Raw genomic sequence first — 18,114 nt, forward strand, 5'->3', positions numbered from 1 at the left:
TCAGAAGGATGTAATATCTACGAGGCGCCTTGAAAACAAATCAATCTTATTTCTTTTGTAAATTTAATTTAGAATGTAGCACAGCTTTACTTTAATCTACATGATATTTACAATGGTAATGAGGCCTTTTTTCTTGCGATTATTATGTGGATAAAACACACGGAAGACTGTACTGTTGCAGTATTGTGGTAGTATATCCAAGGACAAAAATGGTAGTGACAATGATATCGATCAGAGCTAACGATTTTTTTCATCACGAAAAAACAGCCTTCCCCAAGCAGTAAACAGATGTAAATGAATGTGAAGTCCGTCCACTGATTTTTTTGAATTTTCAACAACTAATTTTCATTCTGTTTTCGACAGGATATACCATTGCGGATAACAAATTCAAAATACGAATACGCAAAAACAGAGATATTTGGGTCAAATGGCTCTGAGCACTATGGGACTTAACATCCGAGGTCATCAGTCCCCTAGACTTAGAACTACTTAAACCTAACTAACCTAAGGACATCACATACATCCATGCCCAAGGCAGGATTCGAACCTGCGACCGTAGCGGTCGCGCTGTTCCAGACTGACAAGCCTGGAACCGCTCGGCCATCCCGGCCGGCGAGATATTTCACAGACTTCTTAAAATCTGTGTGGTATGTTTACAAATAATTTTGGTAATTACTTTATAAGTTATTACTGACTTTTGTAATTCTGCACACATGTTTTGTTCCGTTTACCCTGTTAGATCTGTATTAAAGGTAATCTATATAAGGTATGGAAGACTGCTCTGCAACTATATAGGTGAGAAACAACAGTATGGTAGGGAATATAGGATGCTGCTCACAATTGTAGTGTAACTCATTTTTGAACGATTTTTTTCGCCCTGGAAGTATTTCCTTGCATTGTGAAAATCTATCAAGTCAGTTCCTATGGAAGAGCACTTGGTTACAGATGTGCTCCTTCTCGCAACCGCAAGGCTATTTTTTCTTCTGTTGTTGTAACTATAATTTACAAATTGTGATGTGCGGTCACAACGCTAAACTCCGTGCAGGACGGCTGTAGGTGTGCGGCACAGATAATTCTCGCAACGCGCTTCTGTGCAAACAGCACTTCCTATGTGATGAGTTACGGTGCCATAAGACATTAATGAGTAAAAATATCCTAAATATACTAAGATATTAATTTGTTTGTTTCGAAATTAGCTATTATCAGACACGTTGCTAAATTTTGCTGTGTAAGTAGCTCTTTAACTTGTTTCTTGCAAATCAAAATTTCATATATGTGATGGTCCAAAAATTTAGAACATTATGCTGCACTCAAGTGACACTCTTATTCACGATCATGCTGGTATTACGTTTCTTTTTTCTTTCTTTTTTTAAATATAGCTACACAACAGCAACGGTTTTACGTAATAAAACTATAAACAGCCGACCAGTTGCAATGGATAAAGATATTTTTTATCTAGGTTTCGACAAATATAAATTTGTCTTCTTCAGAAGGTAACGATTTCACATTAGTAAGGACTAATGTACCATCGCCGTTTTTACAATTGTCGGCAAAGATCCATGTGTCAAAATAAAATATAGCCCTATAATTAGGGTTTGTCACGTTAATATAAAATGGCTCATGGATCTTGCAAAGCTCACAACCGACTCATGTCAGCACTGCAAGGTCCATGAGCCATTTTATATTAACGTGACAAACCCTAATTATAGAGCTATATTTTATTTTGACACCTGGATCTATGCCGACAATTGCAAAAACGGCGATGGTACATTAGTCCTTACTAATGTGAAATCGTTACCTTCTAAGAAGACAAATTTATATTTGTCGAAACCTAGATAAAAAATATCTTTATCCATTGCAACTGGTCGGCTGTTTATAATTTTATTACGTTTCTGTTATCAAACTTGTCAGCCGGCCGTTGTGGCCGACTGGTTCTAGGCGCTTCAGTCCGGAACCGCGCTGCTGCTACGGTCGCAAGTTCGAACCCTGCCTCGGGCATGGATGTGTGTGCTGTCCTTAAGATTAGTTAGGTTTACGTAGTTCTAATTCTACGGGACGATGACCTCAGATGTTAAGTCCCATACTGCTTAGAGCCATTTGAACCATTTGAATCAAATTTGTCACCAACGAATTAGTTCTCAGACATGTTAGATGGGCCCCGGCATTCCGAAAACATTTTCTTCGTAATAAGTGTTCCCCAGTCAGGAAAGTTTTTCCTGAGGTAATTGAACAAGTGAAGTAGTTCACATTTCTGTGGCATTCACGACTGATGAAAACACCGCGAAGTGTCGAGGTATTCATGCCAGTAGCAAGCCGCGGCGTGAAAAGGCGCCAGCCAGCAGTAGGCGGTTCCCTCAGTGGAGCTCGTTTACTGCCGACTCTGCACTTAGGAGCATAGCGAATCTCCCACCTCCCAGCGCAGTCGCATTTCTGTTTTCCATTGAATTTAGACGGGAACCGCCACTTCGATGAAAGGATCCCAATTTACAGGGAACCTGTCACTCCCTTCACCGGCGTCAAATGAAGGAAACGGGGTTAGAGGGAACGAATATGGCGAATAAGAAAATGAAGAGGCACGAAAGATAAATTGAGACACGCCGAACTCTCGGGTGCCGTCGTTATCGGCAAACTGGGAAAGGCGGCTGCCGCGCGTGAAAGGACGCAGCCAAACGCGCAGCGCGACGCGAGGGCGTTACTGGCTGCGTGTGTATAGAACCGGGATGCGGTTTATGTGTAGTTCCAGGCACACAACACCTGCTACCAGTACCAGTCACTAAGGTCCCATTCACTAGAGCGTCATCAGCCTCGCTGGTTTAACGTTGCTCATGCCTTAGTAGAACTCTAGTGACCGTATTGTTGATTTCTGACTCCATTTTATCACCACAAAGCTCCTAAACAAAACGGCATGCTCGACCCTTGAGTGCTTCAGTACATGTCTGCTAGCAAGCAGCCACGTGGTGTATGACGGTAGCTACATACACGTACTAGTCCCCCCCTCTTTCCTCCCCCCCCCCCCCCCTTCCAGGTTCTCCTTCTTAGCTCCCATTTCACACACGAATGCAGAAGCAATGGAAAAAGCATGCAAAATATAAAAGAACGCAAAATGTGAAAAACTGGCTATGTTTGGAAGAAGCTCGAAATTCATTGCGAGATGCTTTTATTAGTCACATGAAATGTATTCGCAGACACTGAAATATCGCTTATAGTAGATTTCACGATGAAACACTGTCTCTAAATCTAGCAGAAAATCCAAAGATATTTTGATCTTTTGGCCCCCTATGATTGGTGGTGGCGGCTCCTCGGTTTTCTCGTGATACTACAGTGTACCAGTCGTGGTATCAGGAGAAAACCGAGGAGCCGCCACCACCAATCATAGGGTGCCAAAAATTCTGCGGATGGCCTTAACATCAGCCCAAACCGGTAAATAAACAAATATTATTGCCGTCTCTACTGTTGATTTTAACCTAAATATAGCTCCAGATCGCTGCACTGCATAGACAATTTTGTTTAAATTTATTTCCATGAATTTATGATACCTAAATCAAATTATAGTCCTAGATAACGAGCCAAAACTGGCCTAAAATTTAGTTAATCTGTCAAAAGTACGTACTGCCAAAGTGGTTTCATTTCATAACCACTCGTAAAAGCACTAGTACGAACTCAAATTTACCTTATAGGAACTGTAGATATACTTACCTTTATTGTCCACGATCTCCTCAGTACGATAACTATAAAAAAAAACTATGTCGCAATCTCTTATAATCACTTAGCACTATCGCCCCGCCTACTGTTCCTTTGAATGTTGTAAGTGACAGCTACAATGCGCTACATTCGCAAGAATACCTCAGTGCATCACTAGATGTCTTTGTCTTACAATAGCATCGCCGGTTTCATGCGAAGGGTACAGGTACTTCAAAAAATAATTACAATGGGATTTCACGCAGAAAGAACTGGCATTCGAAGGGCGGAGGATGGCGCAGCGGTCCGGTTGTGCTCAGAGCGGCGGAGTTTAGCGAGAGCTGATTGACCCAATCAGTTCCGCAAGATGGAAGATAATCCTGCCACATCGGTAGGATCATTTCGAGAGCATTTTTCCACATATGCAACATATCACTTGTATCCGCCTCCCCCCGCTTCCCTCCCCTTTTTTCTCTCGTACACTTGTACATTTTCACCCGTGTCAGATCTCGCTACTGGTTGCGGTTAGCGCTATGTACGAGGTGCATTCAAGTTCTAAGGCCTCCGATTTTTTTCTCCGGACTGGAAAGAGATTGAAACATGCGCATTGTTTTAAAATGAGGCCGCGTTCATTGTCATTACGTCCCAGAGATGGCAGCACCGTACGGCAGATGGAATTTTACCGCCAGCGGCGAGAATGAGAACTGTTTTAAATACTTAAAATGGCGACGTTTTCCTTACTTGAAAAGCGCGCAATCATTCGTTTTCTGAATTTGCGTGGTGTGAAACCAATTGAAATTCATCGACAGTTGAAGGAGACATGTGATGATGGAGTTATAGATGTGTCGAAAGTGCGTTCGTGGGTGCAACAGTTTAATGAAGGTAGAACATCGTGTGACAACAAACCAAAACAACCTCGGGCTCGCACAAGCCGGCCTGACGACATGATCGAGAAAGTGGAGAGAATTGTTTTGGGGGATCGCCGAATGACTGTTGAACAGATCGCTTCCAGATTTGGCATTTCTGTGGGTTCTGTGCACACAATCCTGCATGACGACCTGAAAATGCGAAAAGTGTCATCCAGGTGGGTGCCACAAATGCTGACGGACGACCACATGGCTGCCCATGTGGCATGTTGCCAAGCAATGTTGACGCGCAACGACAGTATCAATGGGACTTTCTTTTCGTAGGTTGTGACAATGGATGAGACGTGGATGCCATTTTTCAATCCAGAAACATAGCGCCAGTCAGCTCAATGGAAGCACACAGATTCACTGCCACCAAAAAAATTTCGGGTAACCGCCAGTGCTGCAAAAATGATGGTGCCCATGTTCTGGGACAGCGAGGGCGTAATCCTTACCCATTGCGTTCCAAAGGGCACTACGGTAACAGGTGCACCCTACGAAAATGTTTTGAAGAACAAATTCCTTCCTGCACTGCAACAAAAACGTCTGGGAAGGGCTGCGCGTGTGCTGTTTCACCAAGACAACGCACCCGCACATCGAGCTAACGTTACGCAACAGTTTCTTCGTGATAACAACTTTGAAGTGATTCCTCAAACTCCCTACTCACCTGACCTGGCTCCAAGTGACTTTTGGCTTTGTCCAACAATGAAAGACACTCTCCGTGGCCGCACACTCACCAGCCGTGCTGCTATTGCCTCAGCGATTTTCCAGTGGTCAAAAGACTCCTAAAGAAGCCTTCGCCGCTGCCATGGAATCATGGCGTCAGCGTTGTGAAAAATGTGTACGTCTGAAGGGCGATTACGTCGAGAAGTAACGCCAGTTTCATCGATTTCGGGTGAGTGGTTAATTAGAAAAAAAATCGGAGGCCTTAGAACTTGAATGCACCTCGTACAAATTTTGCACTTGAGTGGCCCACTTAGCTTGGCGCCCCAAGCGGTGCCTTGTGTCACTTGGGTCTTAAACCGGCTCTGCGTATCCGATAGGTGTGGTCTGTATTGATGTGACGGTATCAAGCGTTTCATTGATTCTTAGGTGGCCTATTAGAACCCTTGTTTTGCATTTATTCGAACGTTTAAATAATACAAAGTTATTAGTCGGTATTGCCGGCCGTTGTGGCCGTGCGGTTCTAGGCGCTTCAGTCTGGAACCGCGTGACCGCTACGGTCGCAGGTTCGAATCCTGCCTCGGGCATGGATGTGTCTGATGTCCTTAGGTTAGTTAGGTTTAAGTAGTTCTAAGTTCTAGGGGACTGATGCCACAGATGTTAAGTCCCTTAGTGCTCAGAGCCATTTGAGCCATATTAGTCGGTATTACTTCACGGACGACCCGTACACGACACGTTCAACTAATGATTACTTCAATAAAAATTATCGTCAAACTGCTTAAGTTGTTTCTCCCATGAACTTCTTTGCAGAATTGGGTGTCCACGTTCTCAGATGAAACTAAGACATTCGGGACAGCAGTGTGGTGTTCTTACCCTGCCGGTAAGTCACATTTTTCACGTTAATCGTACTTTGCGGAATAATATTTATTGCACAATGACACGCTGGTAAGAAGAAAATCCAATCAGGAAGAGGACGAGGGCTTCGCCACGCATTAAGGTTATTGGAGCTTCGATTCGACATTATTCCCAATGACAGTAGTACGTGAGAGACTAGTTAAATATAATGGATGACAAATAACTCCCTACTGAAAATTTTAACTTTGTTGTATCCTCATTCCACACTATGTTCCGTGATTTACTCCTTAATTTAACACCTATACTGAGAAAATCGTATTGGTCCTCATGAGTCCCGAGCAAGGACTCCTAACCGCAGTTACTTTACACAACGGGAACGACGAAAAGCGCGGACGCTCTGGAAGAAAAATTTCCTCGAAGCCTTTATAAATAAAACTGATTTTTTGGTGAGTTTTTTTTAACCTTAGAGTGCAAAGCAAAATGAAAGAAAGGACACAAGATGAAGGATAATTGTTCGTTAACAAGAAGGTCATCAGAGACTGAGCGCAAGCTAGGATTTCGTAAGGGGTGTGAATAAACCCATCTTGTGCTTCTTAAAGAAATCATCCCGGAATTTTGCTTAAGAAGTTTCGGAAAGCCTAGGACAGCCATCTTTCCGAATGTGAGCCCATCGTGTAATCGCTGCGCTTAATCGCTCTGCCTTGCAAATTGATTAGGATTTAAAAGTTGCATGTAGTTTCCTATGGCGATTTTCTATCATCCACGCTGTTAAGCAGGTTTTACAGTCTTGCTGCCAAAACGTGGTAAGAAACAGCACTAGAGGGGGAGAGAGAGAAGGAAAAAGAGAGAAATTGAAATGTCGAACTATTTTTATAGTTTTTGTTAACAGGCTTTTAAGGTATTCATCCAGCTTCTCAGTAAGCAAGGTCTCTTGATGAGCACCTATATTATTCCACCGAAGACATCATCTCCGTTCATCCGTCGAATGACTCGATAACGGCTTCCGAAATCTCTTCTAGAGAAGGACATCGACGTACGATCTTTAAACTTTTGTATTAAGTCTCAATCTGAAACATGCATTTTCAGACTATAGTAAGATTGGAGTAATATTGTCAAATGTATTCGTGAATCCTTTCGGCTAAGAGATTTCATATATTTACTGTATTAATAAATCTAGTTTAAAATCATGCGGATATTTTCATGCCAGAGAATTTTAAAATCCAAAAGTTTTCCATTAAAATACGGACACGCGCATAAAGAAGATACAGTTGGACGTCACACTTTCCTCATGACCAAAGGGCCAACAGTTCCTTTGGTAGAATATTCCGATGGAGTGCGAATATCTACAAAATAACGTATTCAAACACAAAAAGATAATTATGTAAACTCGAAGCTGTAAATATGAACCAAATTAATCTATCCATTAACAATGCGAACTGTATGGAAGACGAATGATAGTCTTTCAGTACGCTGAAGAGAGGAAGCAGTTGTCGTTTGCTCACACCATCTAGAGAGAGAATAGGACGTGTGAAACTACGAGAAAGTACCTCCGTCCACATACATAGGGTAGCTCCCGTAGTCAGTCTACGTTACACTCTATATTATTTTAGAAAATTTCTCGCCGGAGTTGATGTCTAGATGATATTCTTTGTGACTGTCTCAGTTTGCAGTCTTTCGCTCTTAAGAAATCAGTTGCAAGGCTACTCCGTAACCCAGCACAACGGCGATTGGGCTAATCCATAGAAAGACAAGTACAACTGAAATGCAGCTGTTCTGAAGTTTTCTTTATAAATTTTTATTTAATAGGAACTTTAAATTTATCAGTACAGCTAACATTTCAGTTGTTGATATTGTCTTTAAGATGGCAGAACACACCACAACCATCCACCCACCCACCCACCTCCACACTCACACACACACACACACACACACACACACACACACATACTATGCAATCATTTTTGAGAATTTTCTGGAACAGTTATGAACTATTTCTGGTAAGATGTATCTGCATGAATAGATTTGCAGCGATATGCTTTACGTATGATTGAATTTTTCTAGTCGAGAAATAATTTGTTGAACTTCACGTACGTTTGAGTGATTATTACAGAGGGAACGCTTAAGATTGTTCTTTTAATGCTCGTAAAACGACTAGTATTTAGACAGGTTGATAGGAAATCAACCTATCAACATTCTGATGGCAGAGTGTTGTGATAAATCCCTTAGCGCCAAGTGGAAACTGTAAGAATCAGTGATTGTGAGGATTAAATTAGGTATGAATCTTCCTCGCTCTTTTCTATATAAACTCATTACGAATGGAACAAAAAAATACTGAAACATGTTAAAGTTTCCGCCGTATTTGATTGGAGTTTGCACAAATTTCTTTCTGATGTCTGTATCTATAAGTTTGTTGACAACACTTTTACTCCATCATTTCATCGTAAGTGTTCAAGCTAATGTATGTAAGTCTTGATCTTAATCATTCGGAATTTTTGCTATGTGAACGTTTTTTTTTCTAGAAGTATGGAGTCGTTTTATTACCTGCTATGTTCATCTTGTTGCCCATGCACCACTGCTCCCATTTCGTCAAACAGATATCAGTTTCTCATAACAATCTTTGCGATACGGTCTTCAATCACCACCACTATACCGCTATATCAGCGCATAACTGTTGGCTAAAGGCTAAATATACACTTCCGTGACGTAAGCTGTGGTCTCGTGGTCTCGCTGCAGAACAGATATGAGTCTGAGCGACGCACACGTCAGCGGCCGCGTTGACGTTGGCGAAATATGACTGGCTTCATAAGCGGCGACGCCGGCGGGAGAAACAGAAGAGAACGGAGAAGGGAGTTCAAAGGGCCGGAAGGGCGCTTCCCTGTCACAGCCGACGCTGTAACTGCGTCACTTCTCGCAGGCGCCGCGTCAAAGGGCTGGGGCTGTATTCGGCGTCGGCCTGCGTGAATAGGCCAGCGAAACTGTCATCTGCCTCCAGACACTTGTTATCTGTGGGGCACCGGAAGCCGAACTTCCGTACAGCAGCGTTTCCTTATGAATCGAATAATGGCTGATATTAACTGAACCATGTTTGCCCCAATGTATACTGTAGCTAGTACTGTATTTACGAGGATATTTAATATGTCTTTATCCTCTCTTTTGAAACACTTCGTATGAAAACTTAGAGGTGGCAACTCATCAGGAACGTTGCGATTTCATCGGGATACAAGTCGGCAATACAATAGGTTCAAAAAAAATTATTTCTTTTAATCGGTAATGGTTTATTGAAAATTAACTTCTTTCGAGAATAGGATGCTTGTCTCAAGTCTATAGTTGACTTGAGGACTGGTCTTGGCATCTACAGGCGGTGTATAACAATTAGTAGCGAAAACTGACAGAGATGAAATTATACAGTAATGGAAGCAAACTCGTTTCAGTGAACATAGGTTAGTAAAGGAATCACTTGCGAGATAACTGTGAACTTATCATTACGAGCTGCTACGGATAGCCGACCCGAGTGGCCCAGCGGTTCAAGGCGCTACAGTCTGGAGCCCCGCGATCGCTACGGTCGCAGGTTCGAATCCTGCCTCGGGCATGGATGTGTGTGATGATTTCCTTAGGTTAGTTAGGCTTAAGTAGTTCTAAGTTTAGGGGACTGATGGCCTCAGAAGTTAAGTCCCATAGTGCTCAGAGCCATTTGAACCATTTTTTGCTACGGATACCTCTATGACATATTGTCCTAGTTAGTGCAAATTTATTTGAAAAGTGAACTTTACGAGAAGGTGGCATGTCGTTGCCTTCCATCCCACTTTTGATTTCATTTACGCAGTCATTCACAGGGACTAACGGTTTAACGTCAGGTCCGAACCACGGTGAAACTTGGCATTTTCCACACTGAAAAATCATTCTAAGAAACGAATTCGTTGTCTGACGTCTACTTAGCCATTGCGTTACACCCGCCGTTTCCTACATCTCAAAAAGTAACTTGATTATCTACTTCTAGGTCATAGGGAGCTATAGAAAACTTCAAATTCTACATCAGCTGAAACCCAAGGTTTCGGAACCAAATGGTTCAAATGGCTCTGAGCACTATGCGACTCAACTGCTGAGGTCATCAGTCGCCTAGAACTTAGAACTAATTAAACCTAACTAACCTAAGGACATCACACACATCCATGCCCGAGGCAGGATTCGAACATGCGACCGTGGCGGTCGCTCGGCTCCAGACTGTAGCGCCCAGAACCGCACGGCCACTCCGGCCGGCCGAACCAAATGAAATCGGCCGCAGAAAGCTCGTACGCTGTGACAAAAGTGCTTTGCTGTTAGTGGTAGTAGCCAGGGATAAAAAAGTAAAAGTGACTACGCGTGCACGTCATGGCATTTTAGCGTCTTCTTTGATCTTTTACAGCCATACGATCCTCTCAATACAAATACATTGCCTTGAGCATTGAGCAGAACCGAGATCCGAATCCAGATCTTTGCCTGAATTCAAGAAAGATTCACAGAGGTTGGAACCATAGCTGAAGGTTCCTGTAAGCTTAAAAATTTGCGTCGGTGCATGAAATTTGTTCCAGAGTTATTTTTGATTTGCTGAGGAACAGGAGTGACAGTACACCAATATGGTTTTAAGTACACTACTGGCCGTTAAAATTGCTACACCACGAAGATGACGTGCAACAGACGCGAAATTTAACCGACAGGAAGAAGATGCTGTGATATGCAAATGATTAGCTTTTCAGAACATTCACACAAGGTTGGCGCCGGTAGCGACACCTACAACGTGCTGACATGAGGAACGTTTCCAACCGATTTCTCATACACAAACAACAGTTGACCGGCGTTGCCTGGTGAAACGTTGTTGTGATGCCTTCTGTAAGGAGGAGAAATGCGTACCATCACTTTTCCGGCTTTGATAAAGGTCGGAATGTAGCCTACCGCGATTGCGGTTTATCGCATCGCGACATTGCTGCTCGCGTTGGTCGAGATCCAATGACTGTGAGCAGAATATGGAACCGGTGAGTTCTGGAGGGTAATACGGAACGCCGTGCTGGATCCCAACGGCCTCGTATCACTAGCAGTCGAGATGACAGGCACCTTATCCGCGTGGCTGTAATGGATCGTGCAGCCACGTCTCGATCCCTGAGCCAACAGATGGAGACGTTTGCAAGACAGCAACCATCTGCACGAACACTTCGACGACGTTTTCAGCAGCATGGACTATCAGCTCGGAGACCGTGGCTGCGGTTACCCTTGACGCTGCATCACAGACAGGAGCGCCTGCGATGGTGTACTCAACGACGAACCTGGGTGCACGAATGGCAGAACTTCATTTTTTCGGATGAATCCAGGTTCTGTTTACAGCATCATGATGGTCGCATCCATGTTTGGCAACATCGTCCGCAGCTTGTGGTCGTGCGGTAGCGTTCTCGGTTCCCACGCCCGGGTTCCCGGGTTCGATTCCCGGCGGGGTCAGGGATTTTCTCTGCCTCGTGATGACTGGGTGTTGTGTGATGTCCTTAGGTTAGTTAGGTTTAAGTAGTTCTAAGTTCTAGGGGACTGATGACCATAGACGTTAAGTCCCATAGTGCTCAGAGCCATTTGGCAACATCGCGGTGAACGCACATTGGAAGCCTGTATTCGTCATCGCCACAGTGGCGTATCACCCAGCGTGATGGTATGGGGTGCCACTGGTTACACGTCTCGGCCACCTCTTGTTCGCATTGACAGCACTTTGAACAGTTGACGTTACATTTCAGATGTGTTACAACCCGTGGCTCTACCCTTCATTCGATCCCTGCGAAACCCTACATTTCAGCAGGATAATGCACGACCGCATGTTGCAGGTCCTGTACGGGCCTTTCTGGATATAGAAAATGTTCGAATGCTGCCCTGGCCAGCACATTCTCCAGATCTCTCACCAATTGAAAACGTTTGGTCGATGATGGCCGAACAACTGGCTCGTCACAATACACCAGTCACTACTCTTGATGAACTATGGTATCGTGTTGAAGCTACATGGACAGCTGTACCTGTACACGCCATCCAAGCTCTGTTAGACTCAATGCCCAGGCGTATCGAGGCCGTTATTACGGCCAGAGGTGGTTGTTCTGGGTACTGATTTCTCAGGATCTATGCACCCAAATTGCGTGAAAATGTTATCACATGTGAGTTCTAGTATAATATATTTGTCCAATCAATACCCGTTAATCATCTGAATTTCATCTTGGTGTAGCGATTTTAATGGCCAGTAGTGTAAATAATTTACAGCAAGATGATTACCATAATTACATGAGAACATTCGCAGGCAAGGAAACTGTCTTAATAGGTCAGTACTGTTATATTTTAATTTTGTTTTATGGGTGTGCCCTTACGATTCGTTTGCTAAAAGAATTCATTGAATCTCACGCGAAGTTAAATGCAGTCATTAGAGCATGGAGTAAGTTGGATGAGCGGTTCTAAGCGCTCAGTCCGGAACCGCGAGACTGCTAGGGTCGCAGGTTCGAATCCTGCCTCGGGCATGGATGTGTGTGATGTCCTTAGGTTAGTTAGGTTTAAGCAGTTGTAAGTTCTAGGGGACTGATGACCACAGACGTTAAGTCCCATAGTGCTCAGAGCCATTTGAACCATTTTAAGTTGGATGCATTCGTGTTGAAAAATTCATCTGCTCCGACTCCCCGAATGGCTTCATATCAGTAAAACGAATATAACCCAGCAGAGAAACAGACTTAGAGCATCCATAAGCACTAGCGTCTTCCGTTGGATGCATTATTGAGTCGGAAACGTTGGGCTTATTGATTTCAGTTCGACTCGATTAGTTCTTTTACACACCCTCCGAGTAAATCAGTTGCTATAGAGATATCCTAAATGTCATTCGCATCAATGCTTTCTGCTCATCTGATGACCTACTACATCGTTAACAGAAAATTATTTGCCCTTGTTCTGCCTTAAACACAATATACAACATTCATGCCGGCCGGTGTGGCCGTGCGGTTAAAGGCGCTTCAGTCTGGAACCGCGTGACCGCTACGGTCGCAGGTTCGAATCCTGCCTCGGGCATGGATGTGTGTGATGTCCTTAGGTTAGTTAGGTTTAATTAGTTATAAGTTCTAGGCGACTGATGACCTCAGAAGTTAAGTCGCATAGTGCTCAGAGCCATTTGAACAACATTCATGGCTGTCTTTTCCATCTACAGAAGTTCGGAAATAAGGAGTCATTCTAGTGGGTACCAGATCACATTGGTATTCAGAGAAATGAATTAACGGCTGTGAGAGCCAAGATGGAATGTACTCAAAAAAAGACTTGGGATCAATGTGATGTATTCCGGCCGGCCGCTGTGGACGTGCGTGCGGTCTATGCGGATGCGTGAACTATGGCGACGTAATTATCAAAAGCGTAGGAACAGGGCCAACGTACTGTTATTCTTTCCTTGGTTCCCGAAGGACAGACACCGCTAGACATTCATCTGTGAATGTATAATTTGTATGGGGCAGCAGGTCTGTCGGTAACCACCGTTGTGGGATACTGCGCCAAGTTCCCAAGCAGTGCCGCTACTTCATGATTACGCAAATCCCGTGTCCAAAATGTCTTAACGCAGGGTTTACGCCAACTCAAGAGGGAGACACACTAACACCCGCCCTCTATTCCTGATCTCTCCCCAACCGATTATCGTGAACTCGGTCCCTTGAAAAAGGCCCTGAAGGATCAACCATTCCCGTACGTTGGGGATGTGCAGCAGGCAATTGGGACTTCCCCACGCTGCATAACACGGTGTTTTACCAAATGGATATCGTTAACCTGGTTCGTCGGTGGGATGACAGCTTCGTTTCAATACTTAGGGCAATTTTGCCTTATTTGCATACCGATTCCGAACTGTACAGCCTTCTAATGGAATCTTTTGCCACCCCTTATATGATCCATATTGAAATCTAGACAGCACAATGGAGGGTCCGCTAGCCGGCCGCATCCGTGGCCAGGAGGAGGTGCACCACAGCCTACTACCCGATTTTATCAACAACAGCTCATTTCCCATCACTTCCAACCACTCCTCTGCGCACCAGCATATGATGCCCTTGCCTCTCAACGCTAATGGTATACCATGAAATACGACAAAATTCAGATGGCTCCAGGCACTATGGGACTTAAAATCTGAGATCATCAGTCCCCTAGAACTTAGAACTACTTAAACCTAACTAACCTAAGGACATCACACACATCCGTGCCCGAGGCAGGCTTAGAACCTCCGACCGTAGCAGGAGCGCGGTTCCGGATTGTAGCGCCTAGAACCACTCGGCCACAGCGGCCGGCTATGTGTTTCTATTTTAACGACAGTCACGGCTCTATGCTCAGATCTGCCAAATGGAAAACATGGTGTTGGTTTACTGGAAACAGTTATTCTAGCCAAATAATGAGGTATATGGAAACTGGTTATGATGTGAAAAATAGGATAAGCTGAACGGTGCGGTATGTTTACAGTCCTTACCCGCGCTGGGTGCGTGGTCACTCATTTGAAAGTAATGATATACATCTCCTCGTTTCCCATTGCCTGTCCAGAGCAAGCCCTCATAAGAAAGAGGTGTCTGTTCCGGCCTCTGATTGGCTACTTTTTGAGAATAGAGTCTGCAGAACGACCTCACAACAAGGTATGGCGTTACTCTCAGGGTGAACGTGCATCGAGAAAGATGTAGGTGTGTTTTATTCTGCTCCGACTATGTGTCATTATATTTAAAAGCGCTTGAGACTGAGGGTGTACACATTCCATCACGATTGTTTTTGTGGGAAATTAAACATATCGTGCCATCCCTACAAAAATATCTATCGCTAGTAGCCAAGCGATGTAGGAAATTCGTAGCGATCCTCGTTACAGTCAAGGGAAGCGATAACAGCAGATCTGCGACAGTGCGGTAGCTTCTTCCCAGGAGACAGGACTATAGAAGGCGCAAGGTGGGTGCACAGACGCTTCATCCCATATGCCTGGAGTGCGTAAGTCCAGCTGTAGCATCTGGAAGCAATGTTTGTTAGAATTAGCTCCCATCATTATGTTTTCAGAGGTAATGACGGCTGGAGTTGTTGCACCGTCCATAAAAAGCAAAATCCATTTTGAAGTGCCACTGTGGCTTACGATTTTGAATTGATTTCGTAATCACAGAGTGAAAGATTGACTGGCACTATTTTAGAGAAGACTGTGTTTCCAGAACGTGTGCAAATGTTAGGAATGCCCTCGTGTTCCAGATGGAGCTGGAGGACCTGTACCGGCGCTACTGCTCGCGGCTGAAGCAGTCGCTCTTCCTGTCCGGACTCGGTGTTTCCACGGCCAGCTGCGCGTGCGCACTCACCGCTCTGCTCATACAGGTAAGCACCATCAGAAAATGGCTCTAGGCACTATGGGACTTAACATCGGAGGTCATCAGTCCCCTAGACTTAGAACTACTTAAACCTAAGGACATCACATATATCCAGGCCCGAGGCAGGATTCGAACCTGCGACCGTAGCATCCGCATGGTTCCGGAGTTAAGCACCATCCTTGGGATACTCTTCGTGTAGGGCGATTCTTACGATCGCTTAAAAACCTCCGAAGCGATGCAGATGACGCTGAGACGAGTAATTTAATATAAGACACCTGGGGACCACAAATGTAGGGAAATGCCCGAAAACTGTATGGAAAATGGACATGTGACGTCAGCAGATGACGTACGTTGCCGCAACTGATCATCCCAACCCAAGTCAAGTTCAGGGTGTTTATAAATGCGTATCGGGGTTTTAACGCTTTATAATATTTATTATATTAAACTTACAGTATATAAATGATATGTAAAGTGAAAGAGCAGCTCAAACAGTTGTGTTTGGCACCAGTGCGCATGCGTAGCGCGCAATGTTTCCGCCGAAATCCGCTAGATTGGTTGAACTTCACTGTACCCATGCACTGGATAGGCCGCAAGGGGTCCAATGTCGAGGCTTGCTTTGCATGGCCTCCATGTTCACCCGACCTAACGCTATGGAATTTTTTTGTTTGGGGCTTCATCAAGGGTCGTGTGTACGTGCCACCGCTACCAGCAGACCTCCCTGAATTAAGAAACCGGATTGAAGCAGCAGACTTGATGTTTACCGTGTGACAAATGGTGCTCACATTGAACATTTATAAGGTTCTTGGTAAAACTGTTTGAGTTCCTCTTTCATTTCCCATATCATTTATAACTGTAAGTTTAACATAATAAATATTATAAAGCCTTAAAACTCCGATATTCATTTATAAACAACCTGTGTTCTTGTCAGTGTGGCTCCTGGCCTACGTGCACGTCTCTCGATCGGCTCAGGGTTCCAATCTTCTGTGTGGCAGGAAGTATTTTTTTTCATTGGGTTAGACGATTATGTGTTTATATTGAAAATATATTTGTAATTTCATTTACCGGTCTCGCGGTACCCGCTGGTTTATTGCAAAGTACAGTGCAGTTCAACAAAAAACTAACGTATTGCGTTATAAGCTTACGAATCGCTTTGCTACCAGTAAATCCCGTACGTTTTCTTTACTCAATAAAAGCTCTAAACAAAATAATAAAGGGACGAAAGGGAAGAGGCACAAAATAAGTACAGCTTTTGTTTGGTTACAGCAAGGACAATAATGTGACTTCTACGTTTACAACAGATAACATTTCGAAAAGTGTTCGATAAAAGAGTAGCCTAGCGGAGCGACGTGTAACACTGCCCCTGCCAGCGATGGTAGGATCGACAAACTCAACCGCTGCGCGTACGGCGTGATACGTCACCTGGTGACGTCACATTTCAACGTTTGTCATCCACTTCAGGGTATTCCCGACATTTTCGGCCGCCTGTGTCTTATATTAAAATAATTGTCTCAGTGTCATCTACGTCGCTTCGGGGTTCCTTAGACGTTAGCAAGAATCACTCTATATAGCAAGCCGACCTACTCGGTATAAATATTTACAAGTAGATATAGCAGCCTTCAGAATATCTTGGGAGTTCTAACAGCTCTGAAGCACAGGGCCTACATATTCCTAACAAAGTGATTTTATGAAACAAACCGACTTACTTTCGTCAAAATTATTTTATGAAACAAGCAATGTACAGTGCAAATACAGGGAACTCATAATGCATTGTATACTACCCTTACAATTCACCAATGAAGTTAATTGTAACGTTAAAAAATGAACATATTTATATAATATATACGACCGTCAGTTGTAGTGTTACAAGGGCACTAATTCAATGTTCGGCGAAGTAACTATTCCTAACGTTTAGCCGGCCGCGGTGGCCAAGCGGTTCTAGGCGCTTCAGTCCGGAACCGCGCGACTGCTACGTTCGCAAGTTCGAATCCTGCCTCGGGCATGGGTGTGTGTGATGTCCTTAGGTTAGTTAGCTTTAAGTAGTTCTAAGTTCTAGGGGACTGATGACCTCAGATGTTAAGTCCCATAGTGCTCAGAGCCATTTGAACCATTTGAACCTAGCGTTTAGTTTACGTACATTTCAGTTATCCTGACACTTTCCTCCCTCGTTAAAATTTCCTTTTGTGTGTATGTGTGTGTGTGTGTGTGTGTGAGAGAGAGAGAGAGAGAGAGAGAGAGAGAGAGAGAGTAGTAGTAGTAGTAGTAGTAGTAGTGGCTGTCCTCCATCTTTAACAATAAGTTTAAATTGGGATCCGTTGCGTGGATGAACATTACGAAGTTTTAGAATTACTTGTGATTTCAAATTTTAATTTCTTTTCGTCGGGAAAAAGTTTATCTGCTCCGGAAAAACATGTACTGACTTGTAAATTGGTGCAGTAAAAAAAGAAGAGTTTTAGCACTATGGGACGTTGCTGCGTTCAAACACGTTTTTCACAGTAAATTATTGAGGCCTGAAGTCATTTCCTGGTTAAGTTATCCTGAGATTGTGATGATGGAGGAAGCGGCTTTTTTTCTTGTTACGATCAACAATATTTTGCACAAAGTTTCCACAACACTGTACATATCTGTGGTTGCATCGTCACATAAGAATAACTTTTTCTACGTGGGTTTTATGACAACAT

At 43.8% G+C, this 18,114-nt stretch overlaps 1 long non-coding RNA gene across 1 annotated transcript in view; it reads left to right on the forward strand.

Annotated features, from left to right (window-relative positions):
- The window catches only part of LOC126474153 (uncharacterized), a 487,756-nt gene that overhangs the window by 431,738 nt on the left and 37,904 nt on the right, over positions 1-18,114 (forward strand). Inside the window, exon 4 of the long non-coding RNA XR_007586578.1 lies at positions 15,324-15,443. This is a non-coding gene — a long non-coding RNA (uncharacterized LOC126474153). The remainder of the gene's footprint in view (positions 1-15,323; positions 15,444-18,114) is intronic.

Source organism: Schistocerca serialis, chromosome 4 (genome assembly GCF_023864345.2).
Source record: "Schistocerca serialis cubense isolate TAMUIC-IGC-003099 chromosome 4, iqSchSeri2.2, whole genome shotgun sequence".
Lineage (NCBI taxonomy): Eukaryota > Metazoa > Arthropoda > Insecta > Orthoptera > Acrididae > Schistocerca > Schistocerca serialis.